The sequence below is a fragment of the Ixodes scapularis genome, unplaced genomic scaffold (genome assembly GCF_016920785.2).
Source record: "Ixodes scapularis isolate PalLabHiFi unplaced genomic scaffold, ASM1692078v2 PGA_scaffold3__209_contigs__length_174095766, whole genome shotgun sequence".
Taxonomy (NCBI): domain Eukaryota; kingdom Metazoa; phylum Arthropoda; class Arachnida; order Ixodida; family Ixodidae; genus Ixodes; species Ixodes scapularis.
The window spans coordinates 170,407,121-170,425,681 of NW_024609868.1; the positions used below are offsets into that span (position 1 = coordinate 170,407,121).

At 43.3% G+C, this 18,561-nt stretch overlaps 1 protein-coding gene across 5 annotated transcripts in view; it reads left to right on the forward strand.

Annotated features, from left to right (window-relative positions):
* The window catches only part of LOC121837154, a 174,513-nt gene that overhangs the window by 1,487 nt on the left and 154,465 nt on the right, over window positions 1–18,561 (forward strand). The window contains exon 2 of one of the 5 annotated variants that reach the window (XM_042292658.1): window positions 6,490–6,724. The exons of 3 other annotated variants lie outside the window; for them this stretch is intronic. The gene's annotated coding sequence lies outside the window, so the exon portion shown is untranslated. Of the gene's footprint in view, window positions 1–6,461; window positions 6,725–18,561 lie in introns of those variants that run through there. One more of the 5 variants, XM_042292660.1, reaches the window with a different exon arrangement.

Here is an 18,561-nt window from a genome sequence, read left to right on the forward strand (position 1 = left end):
GTCGGTAAAGGAACACTGGATGAATGCTCGCAAAAAGTTGGCCACCCTTTCTCGGTCTGAATACCAGCAGAGGATATACTTTAATGAAAATTTGACTCGGACAAATAAGGACCTCTTCAGGCAAGCGCGGAACAAGGGAAGGGAAAAATCGTATAAGTTTGTGTGGGTTAAGAACTCCGCCATTTTTGCGAAAAAGGACGAGAACTCATCGCCAGTGCGTATCTCTAGCACTAGGGACTTGGGAAAAATAGTATAGAAATGGATAACACTACACTAAACTCTGATTTCTCAACGTTTATTGACTCCTTTCCGCCTAGTGCTAGTTCGCTCACGGTTTTACATGTAAATATCAGAAGCATTAGGAAATACTGGGACGAATTTCAACTCATTGTTGGGGCAACTGACACCGTTGTTGACATTTTTGTCCTAACCGAGGTAAATGTTCGGGATGTGGGCGTTTCTCAAGGTCAGTTTTCTCTGCCTGGTTTTGAGGCTTTCTTCCTGACTCGTAACTCATCTAGAGGAGGAGGAATAGCTGTTTATGTTAAAAATACCTGGTCAGCAAGTACCATAGACATTACACTCGAACATGCAGAATGTCTGACTTTAAAGTTATGTAAAAACAATTTCGTAGTATCCCTTCTGGCAGTTTATAGACCACCATCAGAAAATGTGCGTAACTTTTTAGATGAGCTAAGCGCGAGTTTACAAACTATGGTGCCTACCGATAAGCTTTGTATGGTGGGTGACATAAACATTGATTTACTAAAGCCTTTCAAAAGTGCCGTCTGTGATTATTTAAATATTCTGGCAAACTATGGTATTGACAGCGTAATTCAGACGCCTACTAGAGAAGAGTACTTGTCCAATCAAATGGTTAGTTCTTGTATCGACCATATAAATATCAGGAACTCAGGGGTTCCTATATTATCAGCCGTTATCAAACATAAATTGGCAGACCACTACTTTGTGGCATGTCGAATATACGCCGAGTTTATTTCTGAACCATTAGAACGACAAAACCAAATATTTATAATGAATGCAAGTAATTTTGATAGATTAATTTCTAGATATGACTGGAATCGGGTCATTGAAAATTATAACTGTCACGACGCCTACTTAAAGCTGGTTGAAATATTTTCAAGCTTCAGAGCCATGAGCACGAAAACTGTTACAGTTAAAAAACGCAGGCCAAATCGACCGTGGTTAACTTCAGACGTTCTTTCTGCTATAAAAGAAAAGGATAATTTATGGGCACGATGTCGTCGCTCTCCACAGAACAAGGAATTACAACTGCAATTTCAGGCACAGAGGAACCGTGTAAATGCACTCATTCGCTCAAGAAAGCGTCACCATTTTCATGATAAGTTTTTTCAATCACGATTTGATGTTTTGAAGACGTGGGCTCTTGTAAATGAAGTCAAGGGATGCTCTACTAGATCGTCTATTGACGATACAATTAAGAAACATTTTGGAAATGACATGTCACATGTTGCGGAAAGATTTAATCGCTTTTTCGCGTCGGTTTCGGGTGTGCTGCATGATGAACATGTCATGCCCTCTAATCTTCAGCGCTCCTGCTCAGCATCCGCCTTTCTACCAAACATTACGGCAGAAGATTTACATACGCTTTTATTTAGTTTTAAGCTCGGCAAAGCACCCGGGGCAGATAACATTCGCCTTGCCGACTTGCGGCGCAATCTCAATGCACTAAGTAACATCCTGCTTTACGTATTGAACGGAATTATAAACAGTGGTGTAATCCCTATTGGTTTGAAAAGTGCAATTGTTAGACCCATTTACAAAGGGGGTAAGCGTGACAGTGTTGAAAGCTACAGACCGATATCTATTCTGCCGTGTTTAGCCCTAGTATTCGAAAAGCATATACTAAAAACAATGACCATGTTCCTTGAGAAGTTTGATATGTTATCGCCGTCCCAGCACGGCTTTATCTCCGGGCGTGGTACCGACTCGCTTCTTGAGGAATTCGTTGACACTTTAAATGAAACTTTTGACAACAACAAACATGCCTGCGCACTCTTTCTAGACGTTTCAAAGGCGTTTGATTCTATTAGTCATAAAGTACTTAAGAAAAAAATTTACGATTACGGTTTCCGGGGGCCCTTTTTTTGTATTCTTGAAGATTTCTTATCGAATCGGACGCAGCACGTTTCAGTTGGCAAAACCAGCAGTGTCAGTATAAATCTGAAAGCTGGACTCCCTCAGGGGTCTGTTTTATCGCCACTCTTGTTTAATCTTTACGTAAATGACTTAGCCAAAGCTGTTTCCGGTTGCGATATTTATCAGTATGCCGATGATACTTTGTTAGTTTCTCGGCATATTAATTTGTGCAGTGCGATTTCTTTACTGCAAACCAATGCTACCCGGGTAATAGACTGGTTCGAGGCAAATTGTATTAAAATTAACATTGATAAAACAAAACTAATGTGTTTCAGGAGTCCCCTGAAACGCAAATGCCCAGAAATTCCCTTTGTGTTGCACTCATCGAAATGTGCGCGCTGCATATGTCCACCTATTCAATTTGTTGCTTCCAACAAGTATTTAGGAATCTGCTTCGACAGTGATCTGTCGTGGAATTCCCATCTAAGCTATGTTGCCAAGCGTCTGCGAAGTGTATCATGTATGTTGTATTCTACAAAGGCCTTTTTTCCATTTTCTGTTCGCAAGATGATAGTCAATGCTTTAGCCTACGGGTTGCTACGGTACGGTATTACTATTTATGCAAACTGTTCAGTGCTGTGGCAAAATAAAATCGACACGATCCTAAAAAGTATTTTGAGGGGTGTAGCGTACGGGTCTATTTCTATGCCGAGTAATGAATTATTCGCATCCCTCTGCCTGCCGCGTTTCCTAGCTCTATTTAAAAGATGTGTAATTAGTAAGCATATCTGGCAAAGTTCGTTTAAAACGCCTCGTGTAGTGGAACGTGTTTTGAGAGACGGTGAACGTTTCATAATCCCACGTGTTTATACAAAATATGGAAAACGACTGCGCTCATTTTATGTACCCGAACTCTTTAACGGCTTACCGGACACGTTTTTTGGGATAACCACAAAGCGCCAATTAAAAAAAACTATAAGAGCAATATGCTAAAGTTATACTTACGCTCTTGTTTTCCAGTTTACATGCAATGTTAGTCTCCTTCGGCTTTATATCATTAATTTGACCCTAATCTTGAATAATCTGCAGATAGTCCCCGATGCTGACTTTAAGCTTGGTTTCCCTTTTGGCCTTTGCCTCCAATGAAATAGCAATAATCGTAACACGCGCTTGTCTCCAGTTATTGACAGGGTTTTTGTCTGCGGTCTGGTGGTTTTTTGGTTTCGTTGTGTATATGCTTTATATTTAAATGAGTGTTTTGCTGGAATTTGCATATGTATCCTGACTGCTGTGTGTTTTTTTTTTTTTTCCTTTATCTTTCATTGATGTTTTGCGTGATATCTTTCAATGACTCGTTTGATGTTTTATTACACCGCTGCCGGGTTCAGTTCCACAAGCCGCTATTGGCTTTTGACGGACCCGCATATGTATGTATTGTATCTATATTTGTGCAATAAACATTATTATTATTATTATTATTATTATTATTATTATTATTATTATTATTATTATTATTATTATTAATATTATTATTATTGACCATATTAACGTTACAAACTCGGGGATTCCCATTTTATCGGCAGTCATTAAGAAAAAGTTGGCGGACCATTATTTTGTGGCTAGTCGAATTAACTTTGATATCATTTCAGATGCAATAGAACAACAAAACCAAGCCGAAATTACAGATACACGCCGCTTCGATAGATTAATTTCCACTTACAATTGGAATTATGTTATTGAAGATTGTAGCTATCAGGAGGCCTACTTAAAGTTAGTCGAACTTTTCTCAACTTTTAGGGCCATGAGCTCAAAAACCATTACAATAAAAAAACGTCGGTTGAATTAGCCATGGCTGACGGCAGACGTCCTTTCTGCCGTCAAAGAGAAAGATATCTTGTGGGCACGATGTCGTCGTTTTCCTGAGGACAAAGAGCTAAGATTGCAATACAAATGTGAAAGGAATCGTGTAAGTGCACTTATTCGTTCCAGAAAACGTCGTCATTTCCAGGGGAAGTTTTTTCAATCACGCTTCGATACTGCTAAGACCTGGGCCCTTGTAAACGAGGTTAAGGGATGCTCTAGTAGGCCGTCCATTGATGACAATATAAAAAAAATATTTCGGGCCTAATGTATTACCAATTGTTGACGGTTTCAATCTTTTCTTTGCCAAATTTTCGGGTGTCTCCCATGATGAAGTTATCGCGCCTACTAATCTAGAGCGTTCTTGCTTAGCATCCGCCTTTCTGTCGGACATGAATGAGGGAGGATTTACGTACACTTTTATTTAGTTTTAATCCCAATAAGGCACCCGGGGCAGATAAAATCCGTCTCGGAGACCTACGTCGCAATTTTGAAGTGCTGGAAAATATCTTGCTGCACATATTTAACGGAATTCTTAGCTTCGGAATAATTCCGGCTGGCTTGAAAATTGCAATAGTTAGACCAATTTACAAAGGCGGTGCTCGTGATAACTTTGAAAGTTACAGGCCAATATCTATTCTCCCTTGTTTAGCGCTAGTTTTGGAAAAACATATGTTAAAAACAATGACTACGTTTCTCGACAAGTTTGATATATTGTCGCCGACACAGCAAGGTTTTACGGCGGGGCGTGGCACCGATTCGCTATTAGAGGAACTCGTGGACTCGTTACACTCAACATTTGAAAGCAACAAATTTGCCTGCGCACTTTTTTTAGACGTTTCTAAAGCATTCGCCACCATCAGTCATAAGGTACTACTGAAAAAATTGTATGACTAGGGTTTTAGGGGGCCTTTTTACCGTATCCTTCAAGATTTTTTGACAAACCGGACGCAGCACGTTTCGCTTTGTAACGCCACCAGTGTCAATGTACCTTTGAAAGCCGGAGTGCCTCAGGGCTCGGTTTTGTCGCCCCTTTTGTTTAATTTGTACGTAAATGACCTGGCTAAGACTGTTTTAGGGTGCGATATTTACCAATACGCTGACGACAAGCTGTTGTTTTCACGGCATATAAATTTCCACGATGCTATTTCGTTATTACAAACCAATGCTTCCCGAGTAATAGACTGGTTTGAAGCAAATTATATTACACTTAACATTCAAAAAACGAAACTCGTGCGTTTCAGTAATCCTTTAAAACGGTATTGTCGAGATATTCCTCTCCTAATGCACTCTTCCAAGTGTACAGATTGCAGGTGTACGCCTCTTAAATTTGTCAGCACAGTCAAGTACTTGGGAATATTTTTTGATGCTGATCTATATCTATCTTGGAACTCGCATCTCGCTTATATTGCAAAAAGACTGCGAAGTGTATCGTGTATGTTGTATTGTACAAAATCTTTTTTCCCTTTTTCGGTCAGAAAAATTATAGTGAATGCATTAGCCTACGGCTTGTTGCGTTATGGCATTACTGTATATGCTAACTGTTCTGTGCTCTGGCATGATAAAATTGACACTATTTTAAAAAGCATTCTAAGGGGAGTCGCGTACACCTCGCTACCTATGTCCAGTGATGATTTATTTGTTTTCTTGGGTCTCCCGCGCCTTTCAGCCCTCTTCAGTAGATGTGTAATTAGCAAGCATTATTGAACAAGTACCTTCAAGACGCCTCAAGTTGAAAAGCGCGTTCTTAGAGAAAGCAAACCTTATGTCGTTCCGCGTGTATATACTAAGTATGGGAAAAGACTGCGTTTCTTTTATGTCCCTGAGCTCTTTAACAACATGTCGGATACGTTTTTTGAAATAACTTCCAAGCGTCAGTTAAAAAAAGCTTTACAAACGTTATGCTAGAGTTACTCTGGATTATTTAACTCTGGATTATTTAACAAGCTTCAATATGTTTGCTCTTCATCGCTCTTTCTTTCTTTTTTTTTTTACTTTGTATACGTCGACAGCGCTGAAAAGTATCTGCATTTTCTTGGTCTTCGTTTCTTGGTTTTCGCCGCTATTTTTCGGTTGAGTTTGGACTTGTATAGTGTCATGCACTCTTTTTCGTGCTTTTGTTTTGTTGTTTAGCTTATTTCAACTTCGATTGTTTATAGGTTGTGTTGGATCTCATTGTGTTTAGCTACTTCGCAAATGTCTTGTGATTGCTGATATTTGTTTTGTGCACTATAGTTTTTTTTTTTTCCTTTACGCCGCTGCTGGGTCCAGTCCCACAAGCCGCTATTGGCTTTCGACGGGCCCGCTTTTTCTGTATTGTATTGAAGTCTGTGCAATAAAATTATTATTATTATTATTATTATTATCATCATCATCATCATCATCATCATCATCATCATCATCATCATTATCATTATCATTATCATTATCATAATCATCATCATCATCATCATCATCGTCGGCGGCGGCCCGAAATCATCACGCAACTAACTTTGCCATTTTCGGCAGGGCGAGCGGTCCTGCGGTTCCGGCAGTTCCTCGTGCCAGGCGCGCACCATCGCTGCCGATCGCCGACCGATGTCGCTGACTCAGCACTCGTCAAGCAACACCAGGCCACGTGGTTGATCGCCGTTCATCATTCGGGCAACCGGATAGGACGACTATATCAGCGGATCCCACGGCTCTCCTCAGCGCAGTCGGCGGCCTGAAATCATCACGAAACTAACTTTGCTATTTTCGGCAGGTGAGAATTTTTTATATAATGTTTTGATAGCGACTGTTATTGTTCTGCCGCCGACTGCACCAAGTGTTCATTCAGAGTTGTGTGTTTCTTCTTTCCTTGTTCACTCGCAAAGTCTTACTTTTCTCTTCTACCATGGCGGCCACAAGTTCTACAAAGTGTATTGCGTGTTTTGAGCAAGTTCCATCTTACGGGAGTTTCATGACCTGTGCTTCATGTAAACATGTTTACCATTTCAATTCATGCTCCGGAATTTCGGAAAGAACGTTCAAATCGATGGGAACCTCAAAGCGCGATAAGTGGATTTGTCGAACATGCAGAAACCGCGAGAGTAAGATAAGTATGGGCTTACTCTATAATATATAAGTATAAGTTTGGGCCGCTGTAAATCCAAAGCCAGTAAAGGACTCGGTCAGCTTGAGTGACGCCTCTGGAAAAAGTTTATCGGCAGCCGAGACTTGCGAGCTGTTTTGTACTTTCTTTAGTGAAGTGTTCACTGATGAAGTTTTTCCATTACCCCCTTACTGCCCAGAATATCTTATAACCACCCAAATGGATCAGATCATTGTAACAAATGACGGAATTTCAAACTTAATATCAAATTTACCATCTAAATCGGCTCCCGGTCCTGACCTTATAACTACAAAGCTGCTCAAGATTACAAGTGACATATCAAGTGTACTTTTATCCCGCATATTTCAAAAATCCCTTGACTCTAGTGTTGTTCCGGCTGACTGGAAATCTGCAATGGTTGTCCCAATTTTTAAAGATGGCGCAAAAGATGTCCCTACCAATTTCAGACCCATATCTCTAACCTCTGTTGCAAGTAAATTGATAGAACATGTCGTTTATTCTAATGTAATATATTATTTATGTAAAAATAATATGCCCTTCTCAAACCAGCACGGTTTCCGGCGGTCGTACTCCTGTGAATCTCAACTTTTTTAATTTTTAACGGACATCCACGATAACCTACATAAAAAACATGAAACTCATGCAATCTTCATTGATTTTAATAAAGCGTTCGATAAAGTCCCACATTGCCGTCTTATCCAAAATTAAAAGCACTTAAAGTAGAAACGACCGTAATAAACTGGATTGAAAACTTCCTTTCAAACAGAACACATAACGTTGTTACAGACAACAATTGTTCGTCACAAAAACTTGTTAAATCGGGAGTACCGCAGGGAACCGTGCTGGGTCTATTGTTGTTCCTAATTTACATTAATGACCCGCCGGATCTTCTCAATTCCACTATCAGATTATATGCGGACGACTGCGTGATTTATAGAAAAATAATGAATGTAACCGACTGTACCCTTTTGCAAAATGACTTTTCACAAATCCAAGCGTGGTGTCGAGAGTGGCAAATGGAGATCAATGTTGACAAAACAAAATTTCTTAACTTCACTACCAAAAAAAACATTACTCAGATTGATTATTCTCTTTCTACCATACCAATTGAAGCCGTAACATCCTACAAGTATCTTGGCATCAACTTTAACCATAACTTATCATGGGAGCATCATATTAACTACATATCTGCGAAAGCAAACAAAAGCTTGGGATTTTTAAAGCGCCATCTCTATAAGGCCACGCAAGAAACAAAACTCATCGCGGATAATTCACTCATCCGTCCTCAACTGGAGTATGCATCCATTGTCTGGAACCCCCATCAGTTGTATCTAGAAGAAAAATTGGAAGCTGTTCAGAACCGGGCTTCACGTTTCATTCTCCGCAATTATCATCCTACAAGTGTTAACGCAATGAAAGCAAAATTAAACCTCCCTCTTTTAAAACACAGGAAAAAAGTATTGCGTCTTACCCACCTGCACAAAATATATTATAATTTTCCTATAAAAAAAGATGAATACTGCCCACCTGCCGTCCACATCTTCCCCCGCACTGACCATCCATTCAAAATTCAACTGACTACGCCTAGGACTAACCTATTCAAATTTTCTCCCTTGCAATTGGCTATTACTGATTGGAACAACCTCCCGGAAGCTATTGTGAGCATCACAAAATGCAATAACTTAAGATCTGCCATTTCCTCTCTCGACACCACCTAGCGTCCTGTTTGTACGCGTTCCCAAACATCCTAGCCTTTTTTCCTGTTTGTGTTAATTTGAGTGTTTTAATATGCCCCCCCCCCTTATGTAAAGCCCCCTGTGGGCATTTAAGGGTTAAATAAATGAAATGAAATGAAATGAGCTGTGTGAGTGAGGACGTGCTTCCTACCGGGGGAGACGCAGTCGCCGCGCAACTTGCAGAGATAAACTGGAAGCTCGAGCTGCTTCACTGTCTGAAGGCAAATGTTGATCGGCTCTGCGATCTCCCGGCTAAGGTGGATGACCTTCTTTCGCTAAAGCCCTCAGTTGATGCGATTAAGGAAACGATTAAGGGACTCCAGGAATCTGTGAGAAAATGCGAATCGCTGATGCAGACTGTGACCGAAAATGAGAAGGAGGTGAAGCTACACAGATCAGAGGTCGGTGCACTGCAAGCTACAGTGTCCTATCAAACGACAATGATTGCGAAACCCCAGTCAAATATTAATACAAATGAGCAGTACAGTCGAAGATGCAATCTGGAAATGCATTGTGTGCCATGTACGAGCGGTGAAGACCTGCAAGCCGTTCTAGTCGATCTTGCTCAAAATTTAGATGTAGCCAGTTTTGACCCCTCTGAAGTAGTAGCCTGCCATCGCTTGCGCTCCAGGCGCGACGGTATTGCGCCAATTTTGGTGCAATTCACCTCGGTATCCAGCAAGGAACACTGGTTGAGCTCGCGCAAGGAGCTGGCTGCGCTTTCTCGGTCAGAGCACCAACAGAGGCTTTACTTCAACGACAATCTAACCAGAGCTAATAAGGCCCTCTTCTGGCAGGCGCGAAACAAAGGTAAAGAAAAATCGTACAAGTTCGCGTGGGTAAAAAACGCGGTCATCTTTGCTAAGAAAGATGAAACGTCACTGGCGCTCCGTACATCTAGCACTAGGGATTTATAAAAAATAGCGTAATAATGGAGGACACAATAATACTTCCTGATTAGAAGAGGGGGAAGGAACGCCAACAAAAATAAAAAGGAGCCCAAAGTTTCGAAACCTGCTTGGTTTCTTCATCAGGGGCGACTGTGTGCGCGAGGAGCAAGTGGTCTTTTACGACGGTGGACGTGATGTTTTCGCAATCGTAATGTGGCTGAGCCCGCTGACGTAGGCGGATGGTAAAGCGCCAAGCGACCGATTAATGTTTTGCGGTGTGGTTTGGATGTGCCATGGCTCGAAGAAGAGCCTCTGCCGGGAGTTTGCCTCAATGTCGAGGATGCGTCTGTTGTCGAAGTTAATGCGGTGGTCATTCGAGTCACTCTGTTCGGCAACCGCGCTGCGCTTAAGATCGAACTTTCGCACGTCGGTTTTGTGCTGGCGAATTCTTTCCTTAAAGTTTTTGGTTTGGCCAATGTATGTGGCAGGGCAATCCGCACAAGGAATCTGGTAAATAACACCTTGCGCTCTTTCCTCGGGGGGACGATCTTTTGGCCGGGGCATCAGGTGTCCAAGCGTTGACACTGGTTTGTGGGCCATCTGAATGCCTTCTTTTGCCACCACCCGCGCGAGCGCTTCGCTGTTTTCCTTTATGTAAGGGACGCAGACGCGTTTGGTTGAGCGGGGATGTGCGATTTCTAGTGGTCTTAGGTGTCGATCAGACTTACGTTGACGACGAGAGATTAGCTCGTCGTCAACCAGGCAGATTTCTGCCAAATGTTTACTTTCAAGTATTTCCTGATTTCACCCCGTTTCTCGACTTTTTTCCTACTAGTTCTAGTACACTTCCGGTCCTACATGTCAATAAAAGAAGCATTAGAAAATACTGGAATGAATTTCAAATCGTTGCAGGAAGAGTGGGGGTTAGTGTAGACGTGTTTGTTCTAACGGAAATAAATGTTCGGGACATCGAAGTTTCGCAAAACCAATTGTCCTTACCTGGTTATGATGTCTTCGTTTCTACTCGTAGTAAATCCAGGGGAGGAGGTATAGCCATTTATGTAAAAGGTAACTGGTCGACGGTTGACTTGAACCTTAGTTTTAATCATGCCGAATGCCTTGCTCTAGACCTTTTTACCGTACTTCAGTTGTATCACTTTTGGCTATTTACAGACCGCCGTCTGAAAATGTGCTTAGCTTTTTAGAGGAGTTGGATACAAATTTAGAAAAGTTGGCAATTACCAATAATGTTTTCCTGGTGGTTGATTTCAATATTGATTTACTAAAGCAATCCAAGTCTCAAGTTTTCGATCATTTAAATATTCTCGCCAGTTATGGTATAGAAAGTCAAATTAATGCACCGACTAGAGAAGAAATCCTCCAAAACAAACTAGTAACGTCGTGCATTGATCACGTAGGTGTGTGAAACTCGGGACTACCAGTATCAGCTGTCATCATCCAGCAGAAGCTAACGGACCACTATTTTATTGCTTCTAGATTAAGCTCCGTAAATGACTCAGACGAAAGTTTTGAAAAACATTGACAGATCAGTTTCACTGATTCCTGTCATCTTGATAGGTTGATTGCAGGCTATGACTGGGTCTTTTTTTGTCGAAAACACACCCTCCGAGGAGGCCTATTCAAAGTTTGTCGATATTTATACGAGTCTGAAATCTGCAAGTACGAAGCCCCGCAGGGGGGCACTTGTGAAAGCAGGTGTTTGGAGAGTGGCGTCTCCACGGACCCCGAGCCATGCGGGTTCGCCCTCCCACGTCTGGCTGTGCGTGGCTTTCCCGTGTCCGGGAAAAAGGGATCCTGGTGGTTGAGCCGAGCCCTGGGCAGGTTTGGACCTTTCGGGGCCCCCCGGGTGAGGCAATACATCACTTCGGCCCCCGCTTCTCGTAGACGGGAGTCCTGGTAAGGCCCGGCCAGGATGATTCAGTCTAGTCGCCTTTTCTTCTACTATCCCCTCCGATCTTTCGCTTTTACCTTTCCAGTTTCTTTTACTTCCTTCTCATTTCTTTTGCTCCTTTTTTACCCCTCTTTGGCGGCAAGGGCTAACCTTGGGTGGCAATAGACCTCTGTCTTGACACACACTTGGGTATAGTTTCCCGGCAGCATTGTTAGCGTAACGTCTCCAGCCAAGCCCTTCTTGTTATGGTGCGTTACCTAACCCCTCGTTGGGCTCGGTGGTGGGCGGTGCACCGCGGACTCTGAAGACTCTTTGCCCTCTTATGGCGCCCCACCCCTCCGAACCGCGTTCAGGGCACGCCCTTAAAAAGCGCTGCCCTGAACAAAAAACCATCGACAAAGAATGTGAAGTAAAAACATTTACTAAGTTTTTCATAGTTCATTCGCTGGATGAACAAAAACCTGTTTCAAAGATCTCACCTTTTATTGTAGCAAAGGTGCTAGAAAACCTTGTAGGGTTTTCCTACAAGGCTAAAAAACAGCACACTGGAGACCTTCTTGTGGAAGTGAACACAAAAAAACAAAGTGACGCACTCTTTAAACTGACTACCATCGTTGATGTGAAGGTGTCGGTGAGCCCCCATCACACACGAGGAGGACTTCAAGAAGTCCTCTGAGGAGGACTTCTTGCACACCAGTGAGGAAGAACTCCTCGAGGGACTCCAAGGTGCTGGTGTCGTCGCCGTAAAACGCATCATGTTTAGGAAAGATGGCGAACAAATCCCTTCGAGACATGTCATTCTGACTTTTGAAAGGCACACTCTCCCTGAGACAATCAAGGCAGGATACTTGAACTGCCGCATCCGCCCGTACGTCCCCAACCCCCAGCGGTGCTTCCGTTGCCAGCGTTTTTGGTCATGGAACACGCAGCTGTCGTGGGAAGGAGACGTGTGCGAAGTGCGGTAGTCTAGGTCATTTCCGATACTTGCGAGGCGGCTGTGGCCCACTGCGCTAATTGCGGTGGACCACATCCTGCTTATTATCGGGCATGTCCCTCTTGGAAGTTAGAAAAGGACATCCTTACCATCAAAGCAAAGGAAAACATACCGTACCCAGAAGGCAAGAAGCGGTTCTCTTTTTTATCAAAGGGGAGTTTTGCCGAGGTGGTGCGCAGGGGCCCTGCACCACGCTCGGAGTCGAGGGCTACTCAGGTCTCTCCCGAGATCCTGGCGGCTGACTTCAGGGCCCCAGCTCCCCGACAGGGGCAGCAGCTGCTTCCTCCAGTCCCTGGAGGTAGCACGCGTGCTGCTCCTATTTCCAAGGACAGGCCGGCAGCAGCCGCGCCTGCCCCCTCTCCTAGGTCCCCCCCTGGGGAGACGGAGCGAACTTCTCGCTCTTGCTCGCTAGAGAGGGCCCCCCTACCGAAGGGGCAGCATGGTGCCCATGCAGCTCCTGTGAAAGGAGGGGACCGGACGAGCTCAAGCGACCCGTCGCCCAGCTCGTCTGCAACCCCCCCAGCCTGTCGTGGCCGGGGTTTGCCCCCCTGGACACCTGGCCGGACAAGTGCTGCTCATAAAACAACGGATACCTCTCAGGAGGTGGAGATGTTGACGGATGCTGACAATCTGTCCACTCCTGGGTCCGACCAGGACAATATGGAGGGGGAAACGCCCTCCAGTAAACATAAAAAGAATAAGCCTGTAGTCCCGCCCAAATGATGATCCCAATGTCTTCCACCTAGTTTGTGTTGACTCTACAATCTTACTCATTTTATTAGGTCTATTTTTCAGTAGCATATTTACATACCTTTTATAGATAACTGAGTTATATTTTATGCAATGGAACTGTCGCGGTATTTTAAGAAATATTGATGATGTGAACTATCTCATGGATCGGCTTCAGCCCATCGCTCTCGCCTTGCAAGAAACCCATCTTCACACTAATTCCTTTAATATTTTAAGACATCAGGTTTTTAGAAAAGATCGCCCCTCTTCCACCCCTTCTGGTGGTGTTCCAGTGGTCGTGAAGAGTGGAGTTGCTTGCTCTCAAGCTCCGCTCTGCACGCCGCTGAAAGCTGTTGCGGTACGTCTCCTTCTGGACCGCCTTGTAACAATTGTTTCTTTACACTTACCACCTATCATTCCTTTAAACCTTCAAGAGCTGCAAGGACTTATAGGACAGCTCCCGCAACCTTTTTTAATTTTGGGACATTTTAACGCCCATCATCCTATGTGGTGTAGTACCCGTCAAGACTCCCGTGGTGGTGTGATTGAACGTCTTTTATTGTCTTCATTACTGTGCCTTCTTAACGGGAGAGAGCCAACCTTTTTTAGTGCGGCACACAACTTGTTCACATCCATTGATCTTTCTATTGATTCACCTTCATTACTTCCTTGCTTCTCTTGGAAGGTTCTTCATAACCCTTTTGGAAGTGATCATTATCCAGTTGTTTTAGAGGGTACCGTTCCATTGCTTAATCTTTTAAAGCGGGTCCCTAGGTGGAAGTTAGACAAGGCAGACTGGGCTCTTTTTAATCTTCATTCCACTTTAGATCCTTCGCTTCGTTCTTCTATGTCCCCTGAGAATGCTACACTTTATGTTACTGAGCAGATACTAAAGGCTGCTCAGCAGTCCATTCCACAGACATCTGGTAATATTCCCAAAAAATGTAAACCTTGGTGGAATAACCAAGGTTTACACTACCAAGGCCACAACCCGGGCGGACCAAAATAGGGCGTCGAGCAGATTTCGCAGATAACCCACTTCAAGCAACCTTGTTGAGTTTAAGCGACGAAAAGCCAAGGCTCGTTGGACTAGGAAGCAGGCAAAGCGAAAGTCGTGGATGAAGTATCTCTCTACTTTAACCGGCTTTGTCCCAGCCAAAGAGGCCTGGGCAGATACAGGAAAGTAAATGGGGATTACAGGTGGTTTGCCATTCCAACGTTTAATGCCCCTTCTTCATCACTAAAAGATATTGGCAACACACTTGGGGAACATTTTTATAATTCATCTTGTTCGGCCAACTACAGTGTTACTTTCGGGCAGTTAAATGGTCGTACGGAACGACAAAAGCTTGTCATGTCAGGAGGAAATTCAGCATCGTATAACCAACCATTTACGCGATGCGAGCTTGAGATGGCTCTTAATATGACAAAGCTCTCTTTCCCTGGTCCCGGTGGAATCCATTATGAAATGCTGCGCCGCCTTTCTCCAGATTCCCTTGAAAACCTTCTCCTGTTTTTTAATCTTTTGTGGGAAAAGGCATCTTTCCCTCGGGCTTGGAAACACGCACATATCATCCCCCTCCTAAAGCCTAACAAAGACACCTCACAACCATCAAGCTACCGCCCCATTGCACTGACAAGCTGCCTTGGGAAAACATATGAAAGGTTTATAAACAGGCGACTGGTCTACATGTTAGAAAGCCAGAGGGTCTTTGATAACAATCAATGTGGATTTCGCCAAGGTCGATCTACCCTTGACCACTTAGTTCGCCTGGAGACTGTGATACGTGAGGCATTTGTAAACAGGCAGCTCTGTGTTGCGGTTTTTTTCGACTTAGAAAGGGCATATGACACAGCGTGGAGGTATGGGATTCTCCGAAACCTGTATGCCTGTAATGTCCGGGGCCGTATGCTGCGAAGCATAAAGGAATATCTGACAGACAGGACTTTCCAAGTTCGTCTCGGCTCAGCCCTATCTGATTCCTTTGTTCAAGAAAACGGAGTCCCTCAAGGGGGTGTTTTAAGTGTTACTTTGTTTTTGCTCACAATGAATTCACTCGCACAACTGCTGCCACCCTCTATTTCATATTCTCTTTATGCTGATGATATACAGATTTCATCATCGTTTTGTAACCTTTCTAGTTGTGAGCGCCAGTTGCAGTTAGCCATAAAGAAACTGTCCAAGTGGGCCGACGAAAATGGGTTCAAGTTCTCTGCTTCAAAAACGGTCTGTGTTCACTTTTCTTTGCGACGCGGGCTCTCTTTGGATCCATCCCTGGAATTGAATGGAACTCCTATACCTGTTAGGAAGGAGCACAAATTTCTTGGTGTGGTATTTGATAGAAAGCTTAATTTTATTTCCCACCTTAAAGCGCTGAAGCAAAAATGCCTTAAGTCGACGCGCCTTCTGAAAGTTTTATCGCACAAGTCTTGGGGGCCTTATAGAAAATGTATCCTTCATCTATACAATGCCCTTGTACGATCCCGCCTTGACTATGGTGCAGTAGTGTATGGGTCGGCTCGGCCCTCTGCCCTTAAGATGTTGGACTCAGCTCACCATCTCGGCTTGCGACTGGCAACAGGAGCCTTCCGGACGTCCCCCGTCCTCAGTTTGTATGCAGAATCCAATGAGCTGTCCCTGAACAAACGACGTACACATCTTAGTCTGACATATGCTTACAAGATTCTGACCGACCCTCAGCATCCAACTTACTCTTCCCTCAAAGGTCAAGGTTCAATCGCCTTTTTTGAAAATAAATCAAGCATTGTACCACCGTTAAGCTTCCGCATTGAACATCTTCGCTCCTCGCTGGACCTTTCTCTCGACCAGGTCGTCCTCGTTCGGAAAGTCAACGGTATTCACCTTGGAAAACACAGCGAGTTGAATCTGACTGGTCTCTCGCGAAGTTCAACAAGGACTGCATTTCCCATGCTGTAATTAAGCAAGAGTTTGCTGAACTGCAAAATAAGTATGATGGTTATCTTCATGTTTATACAGATGGCGCCAAGACTTCATCTTTCGTCGGTTGCGCTGTATACTCTCAAAGCTTCTCCAAGGTTCAACGAGTTGATTGTATTGCCAGCATTTTTACTGCGGAGCTCTATGCGGTATCAATGGCGATTGACTATATTATCAGTAGGAAAATACTGAGGGCGGTCCTGTTTGTTGACTCTCAGAGTGTGATTCTTGCAGTTTGCTCTCTTAAAGATACTAAAAATACGCTTGTACAACAAATTCGATATAAACTTAACTCTGCTTTGCATAGGGATCAAAATATAAAATTTTGATGGGTACCCAGTCCTATTGGCATTCAAGGCAATGAAGAAGCCGACAAGCTTGCAGGATCTGCTGGGAACCTTCCACAATCGCTGTCCTGTTTACCCTATCAAGATATTAAGCCCTTGGTGAAGTCCTCGATTCTTCATTCTTGGCAATTGGAATGGGACATGGAGTGTGATAACAAGCTCCATGTTACCAAACCTGCATTGGGAGTTTGGGAAAGCTCTTCATGGAAGAGCCGACTTCATGAAACGTTGTTGTGCCGCCTGAGAATTGTGCACTCATTTATAACTCATAGGTATCTGCTTTCGGTAGAAGATCCACCCGTGTGTGAACAATGTGATGACAGGCTCACTGTTTTACATATCTTGTGGTTGTGTCCCGGCCTTCAGCCCAAGCGCCGCATTCATTTCCCTGATTTTTTTCAATATCATATCCCATTGCATCCTGCTTTCCTTGTGGGAGAGAATCCTCTAGTCCCTTTTGAACGAGTAATAGAATTCCTTTGTAGTACTGGCCTTTTACACCGACTCTAGCCTTTTGGTCATACTTTTGTAATACCCTTCCTTTAGTACAACGATCCTTTCAATTAGTTTGGCGCAGATGGCCTCGTAGCTATTGCGCCATAAACCCCCAAAATCTCTCTCTCTCTGCAAGTGCGAAGGTGGTTAGAGTAAAAAAAAGCGGAAACAGAACCACCCTTGGCTAACTGAAGATATTCTTTCGGTCATAAAAGAAAAGGATGTTCTCTGGGCACGCTGCCGTCGTTATCCGGGAAATAAGGACTTCAAAGCAGCTTATCAAAGTAAAAGAAACCAAGTCAATGCAATTGTTCGATCGCGAAAACGTAAACACATGCACAATAAATTTTATCAGTCATGTTTTGACATGGCCAGGACGCGGTCTCTGGTGAATGAGGTCAAGGGTTGCGCTTCTAAGTTATCTCTCGATGACGGGATTACTCGAAATTTTGGATCAGACTTAAAATCAATCGCCTAAAGCTTTAACTGTTTTTTTTGCTTCGGTGTCTCGTAGCTCGCGCGATGACGATGCAGTGCCCTCGAACCTAGACCCTTCTTTTAAATGTTCTGCGCATTTGCCTGAAATGACTATGCAAGATCTTCGTATTCTGATATCTTCTTTTAAACTTAATAAAGCACCAGGGGCTGATAATATTCGCTTGTGTGATTTGCGTCGCAATTTTGATACTCTGGGCAATGCACTGCTGTATATATTTAATGGAATTATAAAATCTGAGGTTATTCCAGACCGTCTTAAAGCCGCTATTGTAAGACCGCTTTACAAGGGAGGTAAGCACAATGACGTTGCAAGCTATAGACCAATATCTATCCTTCCGTGTTTAGCACTGATACTCCAAAAAACATTTACTAAAAACAATGACCTCATTTCTAGATAAGTTTGATCTGTTGTCAAAACGACAATATGGTTTTACTGCAGGGAGTGGCACCGATTCCTTACTTGAGGATCTTGCTGATACGTTGCACGCCTCGCTTGATAACAACAAATTTGCTTGCGCATTGTTTTTAGACGTATCAAAAGCTTTTGACTCTATTTTTCACAAAATTTCATTGAAGAAACTATTTGACTACGGTTTTCGTGGGCCCTTTCTTTCGTTACTCAGCAGCTTTTTGTCAAACAGAACGCAACAGGTTTTTATTCGTAACACTAGAAGCACAGTTGTCACTTTAAAATCGGGCGTACCGCAAGGCTCCGTCTTAGCACCGTTACTTTTTAACATGTATGTGAATAAGCAAGCGAAGGCGGTCTTCGGATGGGAACTATATCAGTACGCCGATGATACTTTGTTGGTATCGCGTCACATAAATTGTACCAGTGCAATGACTGCGTTACAAACAAACGCAAAACGGTTGATGGACTGGTTCAACTCTAACTTTATCAAAGTAAACACACATAAAACAAAACT